This window comes from Erithacus rubecula (genome assembly GCF_903797595.1).
Source record: "Erithacus rubecula genome assembly, chromosome: 14".
NCBI classification, from domain to species: Eukaryota; Metazoa; Chordata; class Aves; order Passeriformes; family Muscicapidae; genus Erithacus; species Erithacus rubecula.
This window is the reverse complement of record NC_136666.1, coordinates 8,024,089-8,036,863: the sequence shown is the minus strand read 5'-3', so window position 1 is coordinate 8,036,863 and position 12,775 is coordinate 8,024,089. Positions and strand designations below refer to the sequence as shown.

The 12,775-nt window shown below is 48.8% G+C and overlaps 1 protein-coding gene across 2 annotated transcripts in view; it reads left to right on the top strand.

Moving 5' to 3' along the window:
* Positions 1-877: 877 nt before the first annotated feature.
* Positions 878-12,775, top strand: part of SV2B (synaptic vesicle glycoprotein 2B) — a 63,976-nt gene continuing 52,078 nt past the window's right edge. The window contains exon 1 of one of the 2 annotated variants that reach the window (XM_079318167.1): positions 878-1,070. The gene's annotated coding sequence lies outside the window, so the exon portion shown is untranslated. Of the gene's footprint in view, positions 1,071-6,232; positions 6,572-12,775 lie in introns of those variants that run through there. The other variant, XM_079318168.1, reaches the window with a different exon arrangement.

Sequence of the window (12,775 nt, the reverse complement as noted above, 5' to 3'; positions counted from 1 at the left end):
CGAGATATCACTTGCTGACAGAGGCAGGGTGGGTGGCTGGAGTTTCCCTTCCACTTCTTTGCTCAAGTACGAGGAATTCATGCTGTCCTGTAAATCTTCCCTTGTTTAGTTTCTGAAAAGCCTGTGGATCCATGCTGCTCTTTAGTTTTAGGTCAGCAGAAGCAGCAATGAAAATCTGTCAGCGAAAATATTGCTCTCATTATCTGGAGTAATTTGGGCACCTCTGCATGGAGGGGTGTTGCCTCCCATGTGCACTGGGAAGGCTTTCTTAGGAGCTGCATGCTTTATTCCTCAGTAAGACACCTCCTCATGTTACTGCTTATCTCTTCTAATAACACAGAACGATGGGGATGGATTTCCAAGGCAGACTGTTCCATACTCTGTGTCCACATGGTCTCTTTCCAGCACCAAATTGCATGGACAGTAGGATATTTCCTGCTACTCTTTTGGCAGTGAACTCGTAAATTATAAACATAAGGGAATTTTAAACAGAACAGGCTTTTCCCAGGATTTTGTCTGAAACCTGCCTCTTCCCTAGCCATCCTGGGGAGAGGGATGTCAAATGTAGCAGTGGTCTAATATATGAAGTGGAGAGATAAAGGATGCCCAGTCATGCTGGGATTCCCCTCTGCTTCCAGCTAGAAACATTCCTGTATGTCAGCAATTACAAAAGAAAAAAAAAAAAAATAAAAAATAAAAAAAAAAAAAGATAAAAAACCCTCATGTAATGAAGAACTCTGCTAGAGAGCTGCAACACTTAGACTCTGGGTTGGATTTTATTACCGTGATGAAATTACACAAGCATTGCCTCTCTCCCTGCCTGCTGTGCAGCTTCTCGCTCTCTGCGCTGCTCCTGGGCTGTCTCCGCTCGCTCCGCAGCCGGGCTGGGGGCGGCAGGGAAGCAGGTAGGACACGCTGGGCTCCCTCCCAGCGCTGGGCTTCCCGGGCTGGGATCCCCGGGGCCGCATCATTGGCATGCGGCTCCTGGCAGGACTGCATCAGTGCTAGAGGAGATGCGAGCGCAGAGCCGCGCTGCGCCGCAGCGCCCGCAGCGCCCCGGGGACACCCAGGTAAGAGACAGCGCTCCCTGCGCCCCGCGGAACGCGGGGACAGCTGGCAGCCCGGGGGGCTCGGGCGGGGCGGGGAGGAGAAACTAAAACAAAAGATGCGGCTGAAGAAGAAGATGCGCAAGGGCGCGGAGCGGGCGGTGAGTTGGGTGGGTCGGTGGGAGCTGGGGGAGTGGGTCTGGGCAGTGGCATTGAAGGGTCTGGGCACTGTGAGCCATCGGAAGCAGCCCCGGTGTGCTGCCCTCGCTCTCTCGGCTCGGAGCCCGCAGCTGCCGCGCTGTGGAGTTGTAACTTGGGCTGGAGCAGTTTGGAGCAGAGTGCTCCTGGAGCGTGCTCCGGCCGGGGCGGGCTGGCAGGGAGAAGGAGCTGTTTGCTGGGGACAGGGCTGTGGTGCCCGCAGGAGCTGTGCGGGGCTGGGGCGGTGGCGGGGCCAGCCCAGGGCTGCGCTCTGTGCGGTGCCTGTGCGGTGGCACCAGCCCTGTCCGGCACCCGCTGCCGCTCCTCCCCTCTCCATCCTCTCCACGGGAGCCCAGCTGCAGCCACAGATGAAAACTGCAGCTCGCCTCCTCTCTTAGTGAGGGTTAAATGAAGCCACAGGGAGAAAGCAGGGAGCTGGGAGCTGGCAGGGCTGGCTCTCTGGACGGTGGCTGTGGCAGGGTGCAGGTGCTGTGTAGGTTCCCGTGCATGTGTGCATGCCCACAGCACATCCTGTGACACACCTGGGCACACATCTCTGCAGGGATTGTTTTTCTTTTGGAGGACAAGTGTTGTTCAAGGGAAAATTTTATTACGTGTCAAATTGCGGCAATATGATCCATGACACCAAGATCCCATTAAAAATAATGGGTAAAAAGTGGTCCTGCAAGGATATTACTTGTCAGGGATGACCTCATGTTGAGAAAAAAAGGAAAAGAGTAATAGCCTGATGGTGATAATGTTCAGGGGAGGAGCATGCTCCTCCATGTGTGCCAAGGAGGATCCCTGACTGTGTTCAGGCTGGACACTTGCAAGCACCCACTAGAGCTTAGAGGGGACTCCTGCCATGAGGAGTCAGAGGAGAAGCTTCTGGTAGGCTGAGAGAAAGTAATGTGTCTGACATGGCATGAAAAATGCTGTTTCATGTCTCCTCTGTGTCCCTGGTGTTATCACTTGGGGGAAGGGAGAGGAAAAGGGTTAATTCTCTGGGGTACTTAGCCAAATACTGAATATACAACAATGCTGCACTGCTCATCCCAGGCACTGAGCCCAATGTCTGCTGCTCATTTGGGAATACACCTTAGTGCTTCTGCCCTAAATGACATGGGACCCTAACACTTCATGCAGTGGGATGTCTAGGGTCTGACTCTACAGGACCACCTGGAGGAAGAAGTGGGAGAAAAGGCAGCATCCATGGCTTCTTCTGATTCTTCATCACAATAGAAAAGACTCCTCCCATCAGACAGGCAGGTAACATCTCCCTTCATTGTAAGAGAGCTACCACAGGTAGCAGCATCTACACTGGGGCCCTGGGTCTCAAGAGTACCAAGAGATCCTAATTAACTCCTGCTGCTTCTTCTCCTTATGGCCCTGCTGTGAAAAACATGTCCACCACTGTTAGATGAACTCAGCTGGAGATGAGATCTGCAAGGACACCTTAGGCTTTCCTAACACAACTTTGCAGTTGTTTAATGTGGGTGCTGGGGAACCCTTTGGGAGCAGCAAAGCCAGACCCAGAAAGCAGCTGACAGGAGACAGCCTCTACTTCAGCATGCCAGATTCTGAGAGGTCTGTCCCATGAAACAGCTTTTTGCACCTATTTATGTTCTGGAACATCTTTAAATGGAAGTCTTTGGTACCTGACAACTTCTGATTGAAGGAGCTGAGCTGGAGGTGGAAGCCCACTCAGGTTCTGAGGCAGCTCCCAACCTGCAAGAACAGAGCTGGATGCTTCCCTAAAGTCAGCCTTGCACCTGCAGAGGATTTCTGCCAGTCTGGCTGTGTGCCTGCAGGCAGGGTGTGGGCCCCAGCTTCTGTCAACATGGTCAAAGTGTGAAAAATTCCATGAGGAGAGGAAGAGCACATGGGCTGGTGCTTGGTACAGGAGGTGCAAGAGTTTAGTTTAGCCTGTAACTGCAGGGAAAAGGCAGGATGCTTAAGATGCATCCCTTTCATGCTCTGCAAGCACTGCTTTGGTGAAATGAAGTATGAGAGATGAAAAAGGCAGGAAAATTTCCTATGACCTGTGGTGATGCTGTCCTACCTGTACAGCACACAGCTGGGCAAAACCTGGTGAGACAGGGCTGGTTTTGAGGCTCATCCTCAAACTGCCACAGTTCCTTCCTTGCCTGGGCCAAATGACAGCTCCTGGGTCCTGCCACCTCCCCCAGAGCTGTTGTGGGTGGCCTCTTCCTGGCCACCAAGTCCCAGGGCTGATAACAGTTCTGCTGGGGAAGCCAAGCCTTGAAAATCCTCTTCCTGCACCGTCAAGCTGGCAAATTGATTTTCCAGATCATGAGCTGAACCTCTGAAATTGTTCTCTTCTGAAGAGATTATGGAATTACTCCTGTGTTAATGAATACTTTAATGTTACGGTGACTAAAGTCCCATAAGGACTTTAACTGCAAAAAAAAAAAAAAAAGGCATTGTAGGAAAGGGGAGCCTGTGGTGACTGTGTCAGACCTCATTTCACTATCTGGGGAAGAGGAGAGGAAGAAAATGAGAGTGAGGAGTGAGGGTGAGGAGACACGCTCAGGAAAATAGGGAGAGAGAAAATGAGAGAGATGAAGCTTGCTGTGGTCTCCCAGGAAGCTGCTGAATCCATCAGGAATCTCTCCTGCAGCTCCCCAGTTTATCCCTCCATCTCTGAATGCAAGCAGGAAGAATAGCATGTTAACTATTCCCTTTCCACCATCTCTGGCTGTACCCTCTGGCAGCAGGGATAACCCAGCTCCTGCTGACCCAGGGCCCAGGGTGAGCAGCAGAGCCCAGGTCCTGGGCAGGCTGCTGTAATTCCCATGGGATTGTCCAAGTGTAGCACTTCCCTCTGCCCTCCTGATGCATTCCTGTCAGGCTCTGATGGCACCGTGACACTGGTTTCCAAATATACAGTAAGAAAGTATATTCCCTGACACTCCCCACCAAGGAGTTTGCCATTTATTGGGGAGAGAATGTGCTGCTGGGGATGATTCTGCAGGGATCCTGCTGGTGTTCACAGAACACAGTCTCACCTCTGCTTTACAAATCCTGGTTTTTATTGCACTGTAGCTCCATGGGTTGGAACCAGCTTGTCCCAGATTTGAGCAAGAGCAGGGTTAACCCCTGAGATGGGATGGGGAAGCAGTGCAGAGAAAATGCCTCCATGCCACAGGAGCTGCAATGCAAGGGGAAGGCTGCATTATATTTAGGTTAAGGGCTCTGCACAGAATGGGTAATCCTCTTTTCATGAATTATCCAGGGGATTAGACAGCTTTAAACTCCCCCAGGCCTCCCTGGCTGCAGCCAGGCAGGTTGGGAGCCAGGGGGGCAATGGTTGGAGGGAGGGTGAAGCCAGCAGGTTGCTGATGACTCATTTGGCTGCTGCCAGCCTTGCCAAGCACTCCAAGAGGTCACCAGGGGCCCAGACGCAGAGTGACACAGGAGTGACGTGCAAGGGACCATCCCAATTAGGAAAGAATACGGAGCTTTATAAATAATTGCAGAGACGAGGAGTGTGGCAGCAGGTAGGAGGAGGGACAAGAGTCCCGAGGCAGCCGTTTTCCAAAGTGTAATATCCTTGCTAGACTTTTCCAAGCTGTTCCTCTAAGCAGAAACAGGGATGCTTTTGGAACTGCAGCTGATCCATGCGAGGAGATGCTGCAAACCCACCTGCTTGGGCTGGCTCTGCAAATGTGATTCTGGGGATGCAAGTCAGGTTCATCTGTTTGCAGTGCAAAAGGATCACTGTCAGTACTCCATTAAAATGTTGAAGGGAGGCCAACAGCACAGCTCAGGGACTGTGAGGGGGTGGGGAAGAATGGGATGCAAGCAGGGAGGCAGGCTAGATTGCACCAAAACCTGAGTATTTCACTCCATTATGGAGCAAATGCCCATAGCAGATTTCTGTTCTTTACCTAATGCACAGCTGCTAGAAAGAAAGAAGTCCTGACACTAATCTCACCATTCATGCCACAGAAGAGATATTCTTGACCCTCTATGTGTCAAAGCTTTGGTGGGGAGATGATTGAGAAAGGCTCAATGTGCATGCTGGGCTGTGGCTGACACCCAGCTCTGCAAGGATGACGAGGGGGCTCTTCCTCCTTGTGCCAAAGGCAGTGGAAAATGCCAGCAGGGAGGACCAGCTCATGAAACAGGAACAGAGTCCCTGTGTCCTAGCTGATTTTCTGTCCATGGGTTTCTGGTGGGACCACTCTCTTCCTCCCCTAATCTCTGGAAGCTGGGGTCTAGCTCTAAACCAGTTTGGTTTGCCTTCCTTCACTCAGTCTTCCAGGCTGTAACTAAGAAATCAATGCAGGGCTTTGATTTCCCCAAATCTCTTCACATTTTACTGCTGCCTAGACCTGTAGCCACCTTGCCCTGGAGTTACATCCCCCTGGACCTGTGGACCCTCACAGCAAAGCTCTTATCCCCCAGACTCAGCCTGGCCAGCCTTGTCTGGACTGTGGAAAAATCAGGTTTATTCATGGGGGAATTGAGTGCACCAAGACACTTTATGTCTCCTGCATTTAAATCAATTTATTCTACTCTCTGCTGCTTATCCTACATAAGCTAAATCAGGATTTTGACCCTGTGTTTTCCCCTGCCCAGAACTGGGACAAATTGAAAGCCTTGTTTTGCTGTTCAACACTCCTGCTTTTACTCATATCATCTAGAGGATGCTGTTTAAATGATGTCAGGGGAGTCTGAGTTGAAGAGTGAATAAAATAACAGTCTCTCAAGTCACTGCTAGGATGAGGAATTCTGTGGCTGTCCCTGCAGCTTCTGTCTTGCCCAGACACACAGGCAGAGTCATGGCTTGTTTCTCCCTGTGAAGGCAGAGAGAGAGAAATCATTGGAGAAAGCCTGGCTGGAAGAGAGAAAGCGAAGAAGGGAAAGAGCATGGAAAGTCTTTGCCTTTAATGTGAGCTAATGCCTTTCCTCCCTGCGTTGAACATCCTCAATTTCCTGTTTAACTTATAGTCAACACATCTGTCATGCTAGCATCTCCCGCTGCCTGGTTTCCCCAAGCCACCCCCTCCCATCTGCTCTCCCTGCTGCCTCCAGCCTCCCTGCACTCCCATTGCTCCGTGCCTGGGGGTGTGTGCGTGTGATGGTGTTTTCTGCTGCCTGATGGACTTTTCCATAGCTCTGCTTCAGTACCTGGCTGTGCTCGCTGCGGGATGATCGGCTTGGCTTGCAGAGCATTTACTTCTAATCTCCGCCTTGTGACATCCTAGCAGAAAGGGGCAACCCTCTCAGGAGCAGCTCCACGGGCTGGGAAGAGGGGGAATGGCTGGTGAGCGGCTGTGATGAGAGATTTCCTAGTTCTGGTAAGCAATGATGCTTTTCTCTTTGGTGCCTTTCTGGGCAATCAGTCCAGATGTAAAAGTAATAGGGCTTAACGGGGTAGAAAAGCAAAAGGAGGGAGCTGAAAAAGAGGCAGGGGGAAAAAAAGACAGTGAAGCTCATTTGGTTCGTGAAGCTTTTCTGGGGGTCAGTGCTCATCAAAGCAATTTAATTACTGTTAAGTGAGAGGCTGGGGATCGAGCAGATCGATGTGTGTCCTGGGCAGTCGGACCAGCTCTCACTCACAAACAGATCAATCGCCCTTTATCTTTTTTCCTTTGTGATTTCCAGCTTGGTCTGATATTTTCCATGTAGTCCTATGTGAGCTCCTACCTGAATGCTGCTTTTTCTGCCTAGTGCTTGTTACTGCAGGAGTTGTGGGAATTCATTCATAAATTCCTGCCCCTGAGCTGATGCATGAAGCCTCCCAACTTTCCTAGCTGATAAACTCTCCTTCCTAAAGTCTAATTGCATTTTTCACTGAAACCAGTCCCCTAGGTTCTGCCAGTAGCTGCTGTAAAAAGAGATGCAGATAAAGATGTTTGGAAGGAAGAGGGTCTCACCAGACAGTGTTGGGACCATGAGCTGTCTGATGTCCTGGACATGGGATTACTCCAAATGAGAGGTTTGCAAGTCAGTGTCTCACAGGATTCTCAAAATAGGTGTCCTGCATCTCAGCTGAGTGACAGCAGAGCTCTTATACCAGGGGTGAATTTAGGGCTCTTGTTTAAAGAGGATCAGGGAATAATAAACCTAAGAGCAGCCTTTGCAATCTGGCTGTATTGAATCTGCAAAGGTCTGTACATAACAAAAAACAAGGGAGAAATGTAGTAGGGGAGCTTTGGCAATTTTTCTAACAGGTTCAAATATATTACCTTCTTGACAGACCTGTGTTTCATCCAAAAATTGGTGCAGAATTTGGTTTGGGGATATAATTTTTTTTTTCTAGATTTATTCATGACAAGCAGAATCAAAACTAGTTCTGGAGAACATTTCAGAGATGACTTGTTTATAAAAATACTCCTCTCATGACGTATTCATGCAGAAACCTCCACTTGCTAAAAACTCACACATTTCCCACTCTTTGATGTTAGATACTGTGACACAGAGTAGGGCACTTTGGGGTTTGTGATTATTTTAGAGAAACCTAGATATTTCAAACACCAGTTATACTAAATCTAAAGAAAAAGATCCTCCTCTCTTCAGCAGCAGGTTTTGACTTGGAATTTTGTTTCTAGCATGTTTCAGGGGGACCTTTTGGCAAAATCTGTGTGGTAAATGTGATGAAGAGAACACAGGGAATTTGAAGGGACTTTGTGTGACTAAATCCCAGCACGGGGCAAGAATGAGAGAGTGCAAGTGCAGGAATTGCCCAATTTCATGTCTTTGGGGGTTGGTAATGTGAGGAAATCATCTTAGAGAGGACAGCTTTTGTGTCCTTTCACCAAAACACCATGGCTTATTTCAAAAGGTTGAAAATCCTTCATTCCACGTTTCTTGGGATATTGCTTTTGGGCACCAGAAATGTCCATAAATTTTTTTTCTTGTTGAATTATCTTCTAAAACCTGCAGTAATGTTGATGCCAGAGTATCTCTGCTGTCAGTTTGATGCTGTGTGCACTTGTCCCACATCCAGTCTGAGATGCTGGCCAATGGTGACTGTGCTTTCCTGTCCCTCTGCAGTGCTGCCTGGCACAGTTAATTTCCCCTGTTTAATTAATGGCTCTGTAATATTTATAAAGAGAAAAACCTCATACCCATCTGTGATAACTTTGGTGCTTCTGCCAAGATGAAATTCTAGGGCCAAATGAATATTACAATATGCTGGATATAGAGATGTTTATAATGTCACAAATTTCCTGAGCCATCCCAATTTGATAATGGGGAAGTGAAAGGCTGATCTTAAAACCTTTGTCTCTGGATAGCAGCAGAATTGAATGTGCTACAGAATTAATGAATGTTATGACTTTAATTGAATTTTAGTCTTTTCCTATGGACATTTGGGTTACAAAGGATGGATTTCCCTTGTGAAAAAAAAATCCATTTGTTGAGGGCAGGGAGACATATGGGATCTTAAATGAAGAATACTCCAGATCATTCCTGTGAGGGCACTTGTCATCATCTCTTCAAGACAAGGCAATCAAGAAGATGGAAGATGAAACCTTTCCTTGCCAGAGAAACTTCCACATTATTTGATTGAAATTGGAATCCTGTCACCTCATGCTTGTCTCTCCAGATTTTTCTTACCACATCTGCTGAATTACCACCAGCTATTTGAGTTTCAAAAGGAGGTTTCCTCCTGCACACCCCATCTGCTCAGGCTGTTTGCTCTTCCTGTGCAGTCACCACTTGGTGATCAGGGTTATGGCAGAGGAAACTCGCTGCTCTGGGGGGAGAAGGAAGGTGGGATTGACTGAGGTGACCTGGCAGATTGCCTTGGCTGTGCTGAATCTGAAAGAGGAGCTGGGTTAAAACTGAGGGAAGAGCCTCTTATGAATGAGACTTTAGTCAGAGGAAGGGAGTTGGGAAGCTCAGGACACTTTGAGGACAATTCTTCTCTTTTTCTAGTACTGTCCCAGGAAATCTTTACAAATAGATGTCAGAGAGTCTCCAGTATCTAAGGTGACATAGCTCACCTGGGCATGTTCTTGACTGCCCTAATGCCAGGGAGGGAGAAGAAATTACAGCTTCTCTTGCTTGGAGGTGGTTGAAATGTGAGAGCATTGCAAGTATTCTAATCTCCCTCATTAAAGCTGAAGGGGCTGTGTGTTTTCAGAGATGTTTTCTACTCACCTTCATGTGTCAAACCTGGAGATATCTACAGATAGAGATGGATGTGACTGAGATCTGCAAAGTCCTGATGTGGAGGAGACAGACAGCAGGCTGCTGACTTCCCTTCTCAAATCCAAGAGCCAGGTGACATCAAATTGACAGGTACAGCTCCAAGATGCCTCTTGGCATGAGGACTGTCAGGTCTGGTGCTGGGCAGGCTCCTCCAGGAGATGCTGCAGGACTGTGAGGGCTCAGTTCTCACTGACTCAGTGTTTCCAGCCACACTCAGTGTTTTGCTGTGCTTCACAGCAGCTCTTGCAGAAGATGAGCTTTCAGGAAGCTGGAATTCAGCAGCTCCTGCCTGGGTGATGGATGGATTTGTTCAAGCCCTGGTTCCCAGCACAGCAGCTCCCTCCTTGGCCTCCCACCCTCCAGGCTGGGGATAAGAGGCATGGTCCTCTGAGCAGCACTGCAGAGACTTTCCCACTCCTGGCCTGGAGATAATCCCTGTGGGGTGCTCTGTAAAATGTGAGAGGGTGAATAGATCCCTGCAGGATATTTTTGACCCTGGGGAAAGTGCTCTGGGAGCCAATCTGTTTGTGCACATGACAGGCTTCCCACCCCTCCTGCTCTGCAGTGAGCTGAAGACAGCTCCTCTGCCAGGACACAAGTAGTGTCTTGGGGATTGCTCCCACCACATTCCTCCTGCCTCCTCAGAGGGACACTTCTCTTGCCCTTTGTGGCAGGTGGCCAGGCTGCTGCAGATTAACTGCTGTAATTATTGCAGCTTACAGATTCCTGACCTCCTGAACTTATATCCCAGCCCTTCTCAGGCAGGCAGGACTCTCCTGGTGTCTCCTCTGTGCCTTGACACTCAGAGAAGACCCCACAGAGGAGGTGGAGGTGGCTTCTTTGAGGATCATCATTTATGCTGCAGTCCTTCAAGTAGTGATGCTCCTCCATCAAGGCCAGCTGCTCCTTGTTCTGCAGCTCCTGAGTCACACTCCCTGGGGGAGTAGCACATCTGGGGAATCACGTTAGAGGCAGATTAGATTTGATGCCTCCAAGGGGATGATTGAGAGTTTGAAGGACAAGAATGGAAGCACAAAATTTCTTCTCCAGCTGTACTTGGCACAGAGGGTGTGTTGCCCTGGGCACTCCTACTGATAAAAGTTCTTTTAGATTTGCAAACTGTCTTGGGTGGGTGGATCCTGATGTTCCTCTCAGGGCTTTAAATCCAGTAAAATAAGTAAAATTTCTCTGGACTTGTACCAGAATAAGAGATAGATGGGCCACTATGAGAGATATGGCCCCTCATAATGCAATGAAACAAAAAATGATAATTCTGCTCTGTACACAAAGTCCTAATAGATGGAAAGTAGAAGAGGAGGTAATTTGTGGCTTGGGGCCAGGGATATGGGCTTTTTACAAAATGGCAACTGGTTCTCAGTGCTTTCAGTGCACTACAAAGGAGCAAATCTGACCCAAATTCCTCTCATCTGCTTCCACTGAAAGTGAGAGTGGGAGCCAGTGGGATCAGCCATTTCTTGGAAGGGTTCATTAGTCCTTCTCTACCCCTAAACCCATGCACTTGCAGCCCAGTGCATCCCAGATGTTTTATTAGGACTGTTTCATTGCAGCAATCTAGTGTGCATTAATTATAAGCATGTGTAAATGAGGTGTTAAATGATTTATATACAGACCCAGATTGAAAAATCCCAGTGGTTTCTTCTCCTGATGTGTAGCTGCTGCTGAAAAAGTCAGACTTCCTGGCATTGAGGAGAAGATGAGGAGTGTTCACTTGCAATTCAGACCCAAAATTACAGTGTGCAGGCTGAGCCTTCCTGGTGAGCCAAGGGAGGCTGTGACCAGCATGAGAGAAGCAGGGAGCCCTTCTCCAGTGGGGCCAGCACATGCATGACAAACCCTGCTGTCACCACTGCCAGTCACTGCCCTCGGGGGGCTGTGGTGATGTTCTGACGTTGGGACACCCTTGGGAAGATGGGGAATGCCTTTTGCATTCTCAGAGCCAGAGGATGGGAACAGAGTAATTTTAATTAATCTTGTACTTATTATTTATCACTAATTGGATATGCTTTTGGTGGCTTTTTTTCTTCCTCCTTTAGGTAAGGGTGTTTAGGGTTGGTTATTTGTATCTATTTTATAGTTCTAGTGACAGAGCATCCTTTGTTCTTAGGAACTAAGACACTGAAAGCATCAGAGATGCTGCCTGTGCTTGGATGTGCCTGGATTAGTGCCTGGGGGTGCTGGGCAGCACAGACACCTCCAGCCCACCTGCCCAGCAGCAGGGGAGGGACAAACCAGAGCTTTGCTGGGTTCTGGGGATGTTGCAGAAATCAGGGGCTCTGGTAGGAAACATTCACAGACCATTTCTGACCAGAAAGCCTTTGGTGTGATTTTGGAAAGTCAATGACTGAAGTGGGTCACTTTGGGGTCTTTCCTTAAGGATTCATTTCCAAGCTGCCCTCCTTAAGCACAGTAGCTCCCAACAGAGTCTGTGCTGAATGCTGCAGAGCCAACCCATGACAGATGATGGCCTTTCAACTCCTGTAATCCCCCTGACACACACAGGACAGGCACTAAGGGAATGAGGAAAGATTAGGAATAGCCCAATTTTGCCCCCACCCTGTAAATTCTGCAAAGCCTTGTCTGTAGCCAAAGCTTACACCCTCCCTGCTTTAAAACCAGAAAGAAATGGGAGAGAGCTCAAGTCCTGCTGACTCACAGTACAGGGCTCTGAGCACAGCAATTTCCCAGCCATCAGTAGGAAAGGAAGTAAGATTTACACCTGGGAAGCATCAGGGAATTTGGAAGGGAGGAATGAAAAATAAGGTGCTTCAAAGCCATGCTGTTTGAAAGCTGTCACAGCTAAAGCAAAAGGCTGAAACAGGGCTCCCATTTGGCTTTCTCCAGAGCAAATTTGTAGAGAAGGCAAGTTGTGAGGATGGAGAGAGGCTTGGTGAGGATGAGAGCCCTCATCCCCCCTCTCCTGCTCTGTGCCAGGCAGCTGCTGCTGGTCCCTGCTGTTCCAGGCCACGCAGCTGATTAAATATTGAAAGGGTTTTGTTGCTGTTGCTTGAAAAGCTTCTGTCTGGAGGAAAATGAAGTTATGTGAGGACAAGTTTATGCTGGTGAAATTAGTCTCTGTTTGAATACATCTGGCCATATCACACAAACAACCCGAAACAGCTTTGTGGGTTTCAAAGAAAAGGAACCATCAGGACATGGGTTTGGGTTCCTCATTCTCAGAGGCAAGGTGTGGGAGTGCTCAGGGAGATGGGGATTGCACATGGGATCAGGCTGAGCTGTCAGAGACCTTGTGGCATTCAGAGGCTGCTGCAGGTGCTCACAGGCTGGTTGTGATGGGAGCCAGCACCTGAGGTCTGTGTGTTCAC